Genomic DNA, 5000 nt, shown 5'->3' on the forward strand with positions numbered 1-5000 from the left:
GGTTTAACGGAAAGAAGTGATAGTGAAAGGTCAAAGGAAATGAAACGCTATACTGTGTCGCTACAGAATACTAACATCTTTTATTTTGTGTTTTCCTTTCAAGAAGGGAAACTTGTACCTTATATTTCACCTCGTCTGTTTTCTTAAATATGTTTGTCAGAGTTTACATATAATTAACAAAGTTATTATTTAGGGCAGTGGTTATAATAATAATAATAATAATAATAATAATAATAATAATAATAATAATAATAATAATAATAATAATAATAATAATAATAATAATAATAATAATAATAATAATAATAATAACAATAACAATAACAATAATAATAATAATAATGATAATAATAATAATAATAATAATAATAATAATAATAATAATAATAATAATAATAATAATAATAATAATAATAATAATGATAATAATAATAATAATAATAATAATGATAACTTTATGCTAATCAGATCAAAACACCAAAGCATTTCTGTGTTTTAATTTAAACTTATATAATGAAAAAATCTATACCACGTCCCATTGCATGATACTTATAGGAAGGCTCTAATATAAAATGAACACAATGTGAAATGAGGAAATGATCGACTAGAGTATACTTATGTAAAAAGACAACCATACGGACGAAAACCTGATGCGTAACAATCGAAATGCCGTGAAACAATTGTTTATCTATCGCCTCAGCTGACCCTAGCCAAAATTGAATTGTGATTTGTTTCACTATGCCAGTCACAATCTGTTCTCAAACTTGATTATTTCCTTTTCCTTTTTCAATATGCCTGCAGTCCTCAAACTTTATGGTGAAGAACTGTGATATCGATCTTACACACTAGGAGTATCTTTACACACAATCAACTCTTCACTTTAATTCTTTCACTGTGAACACGTCTTTTCAATTGAATATAGTCATCTAATGTTGACCAGAAAAAAAGCTGTGAGGGATGTCACAATGTCGAAGGGTCCTTTGCATTGTCACAATATGTCGTTGTCAAGTTTGCACGTAAGTACAGTTGCCTCAACTTAAGTAAGAGTAGCAGAGAGAGGCGTGTCTTCGGGTCATATTGTAGGTTTGCTTCTTGAATGAGACATTCTAATGCTTCGAAGTAAAGCCAACCGAACCCCTCTGAATTTGGTATGTGATTGGTTGGATACTTGAAGACAAATATTACATACACACCACACGCACACACACCACACTCAAAACACAAACACATACGCATACACACATCATTGGAAAGTAAGAGACAGGACCCCATGAGCGTCGCACTTTTCGTATGTACTACAATTAGGTAAATACAATTAGATAAACACAAATACACTCATAGTTAGAGAGTAAGAGAACAGGCTCCCATGACCGTTGCAGCTTCCCTTTATACTACAATTAGGTATATATTCACACACACAGACACACACACAAAGTCATCTCTGAGTCTACCCTTTTTTAGGGAAAATAGATTCATATGTTTTAGTCGATTTTCGTATGATTTATTTTTTGTATTTGGAATCACACCCACACACCCACACACACCTACACCCCCACATACACACACACACACACACACATTATGGTTTATGTTCTTCATCATCAAAATCATATGTGTATATATGTATGCATGTACATACATATGGAGAAGAACCACTAGGAAAATAACAGAAAGGAGGCCGAGCGCTTTCTGAATAGACGAAAGCGTTCAGTCTCCTTTCTGTTATTTTTCTAGTGGTTCTTCTGCATAATTAGAATCATGTGTTCAAGTGATTTCATCTGCATTCATACATACATACATACATACATACATACATACATACATACATACATACATACATACATACATACATACATACATACATACATACATACATACATATATATGTATATATATATATATATATATATATGTATATGTATATACATATACATACACACACACGTGTGTATATATATATATATATATATATATATATATATATATATATATATATATATAGTTGTATTATACGGGAAGGGAGCGATGCTCGTAGTGACCCGTCTTTGTATCTTTCAGCATCTAGTTTGTTTTTAAATTCTTGTATGGTTTTTGCACACACTGTTGCCTTGTTCCAGACATCCACCACCCGGTGTGGGAAACTATTCTTTTTCAGATCTCTTCCATAACTAATCTTTTTGAGTTTCTTTTCATGTCGTCTTGTTTTTTTTTTTATCCCACCTTAATAAATCTTCTCTGTCAAGGATTTCCATGCCTATCATGATCCTGTAAATGGCCAGTAGATCTCCTCTTTCCCTTCTTTGTTCCAGGGTTTGTAGTTCCAATTTAGACAATCTATGTTTGTATGTCAATTGTGAAAGTGTTGGTGCCATCTTAGTCGTTGCTCTTTGGATTCTTTCTAATTTCTTTATATTCTTTTTAGTGCTGGCTGTTCATAGTGTCGCAACGTACTCCAATCTTGGTCTTATTAGTGTAACTAATATTTTCTTTACCATTAAGCTACCTCATCCAAGTAGTTGAAGGCCACCTTTGTTGATCTTAGTAAATTGTAGGTTTCTCTGACTATTTTTTTAATATGCTTCTCTGGTAACATGTCTGTTAATTGTCACTCATAGGTCCTTTTCCGAGCTAACTTTTTTTTTACTTCCTTTGTACAAACTTTATACTGTCTTGATATTCTACAGTTTTGACGTTGAAGTTCACTTCCTATTTTTGGCTCCAAGTTTCTCTGGAATGATTCACTGTCTTTTTCTGTACTTACTTTCTTTAGTAGTTTTGCATCATCTGCAAAGAAGTTAATATAACATTCTACACCTTTATCCATGGCATTTATATATATGGCAAACATTATCAAAGCTAATACAGAACCTTGTGGGACTCTACGTATCATTTTTCCCCATCTTGAGTATTTGTCTCTAAGTACCACCATAATTTTTCTCCCGTTCAAGAAATCTTCCATCAATTTCAATAAATTTCCTTGTACACCTCCTATTCTTTTGATTTTTCTTAGTAGCTTTTTGTGTGGTACTACATCAAATGCCTTTTGTAAATCTAGGAAAGCACAATCAGCCCATCCATCCCTTTCTTGGATTATGTCTATTAGCCTCGAGTAAAAACAAATCAAGTTGGTGGAACATGATCTTCCATGTCTAAAGCCAAATTGTTTTGGTTTCAGTATATTATTTTCTTCCAGATGTTTAATCCATTTACTTTTGGTACTTTTTTCACATATTTTAGCTATTGTGCTTGTAAGGGAGACCGGTCTATAGTTTGTTGGGTCTTCTCTATCTCCCCCTTTATATATTGGTACTATATTTGTATTTTTTCAATCTTGTGGTACCTTTCCTTCTTTGAGTGAGTAATCAATTATCTTATATATTTTTTCCGTTAGTTTATCTATACATTCTTTTAGTATCCAATTTGCAAGTACATCCGGACCGTGTGATTTTCTGATATCAAGGTTTATTATTTGGTCCCTTATTTCTTTTCTGCGTCACAAATATTTCGTTCATTGGGGATCTTTCTCTGTCCTTCATCCTAATTTTGTGTTTTTTTTTTATTGTGAATACAGAACTTTGTTCATAATTTTGGTCATTTCTACATCTTCTATATAATCCCTTGACGTAGTTTCACTATTTCTTGATTACTTTTTAATTTACCATTTAAATAGTTTCTCTTTTATTCCCTGCGTATTTTTACATATTTATTTCTTAGTTTGATATATATTTGCCACTTTCCCATGTTTTCTTTTTTTCATTTTTTCCAAGCTTTGTCTCTTTTATCTTTAGCTTCACTACATTTTCTGTTGTACCAGCACTTAATGTTTACACTTTCCTGCTTCTGCTTTGGCACGTATTTATCTATTCCTTCTTTATAACTTTCTTTTAATATATTCCATTTCTCTGCCATTAGTCTTCCTTTTCTGTGTTTCTCATTTCTTCCCAAATAAATTTCTTTTAATTCGAGCTCTATTAGTATGTGGTCACTATTCCCAATTGGTGTCTTGTATTCCATTTTATCCACAATTTTAGGCTCTGGCGTAAATATTAAGTCTAGTCTCGACGGTTCTTCATTGTTTTTATGTCTGGTATTTTCCTTTACCTATTGAGTTATTGTGTATTCAATGGTCATGTCCAATAGTATATTTCCCCAAAGGTCTTCTCCACCTTTCACTGTCATCTCTTCCCAACATATTTCTTTGGAGTTAAAATCACCCATAATTACTCTGTTTCCTCCTTCTTTCAGCAATTCATTTAATACGTGCTTTGTGTCTTCCAACATTTTAGAATGATCACTCTCTGTCCAAGAATATGTTTTTGGGGGCACATATATTACTACAAATTTTCTACTTTTCATGTAATTTTTTTCAACTTTTATCATAATCAATTCCACATTATTTTTCCTTCTATAATCTTTGCCTTCCTTAGTCAAAAACATGACTACTCCACCCTGTTTCTCCTTTCTATTTTTCATCCAATGGTTGTATAAACCTTGTCCCACAGTATTAGGTGGTAGTGGACCTTTTAATTTCGTCTCCACAATTCCCATTATATCCGGTTTCTCTTCTGCCAGATAGTCGTTTAATTCGTTTAGTCCTGAAATCATGCCATCTATGTTGGTATACGTTATTTTTATTTTTTCTTTCACCTCCTTTTTTCATTGTGTTTCCATTTTTCATATATACCTTTTTCTCAGCCTCAGGTCTCTCTCTCTCTCTCTCTCTCTCTCTCTCTCTCTCTCTCTCTCTCTCTCTCTCTCTCTCTAAAAAATAGTTCTTTTCGATCTCTGTTCTTCTCTTGTTTTTTGTTGTTGTTTCATTTCTTAGTATATTTACCCTATATTTTTTCTCATCACTTATTTGTATATGCTTTAGAGCCCCTGAAAAATTGATTGGTATATTTCAGATTATATTCTCCTTACAGTTCTTCGGAGTTCCTAAATTTTCTCATTGTGTTGATGTGTCCATTTCTCAAACAAAGGAACTCAGAGTAGGTGATATC

The sequence above is a fragment of the Oratosquilla oratoria genome, chromosome 25 (assembly GCF_046742065.1).
Source record: "Oratosquilla oratoria isolate Oo_2021 chromosome 25, ASM4674206v1, whole genome shotgun sequence".
NCBI classification, from domain to species: Eukaryota; Metazoa; Arthropoda; class Malacostraca; order Stomatopoda; family Squillidae; genus Oratosquilla; species Oratosquilla oratoria.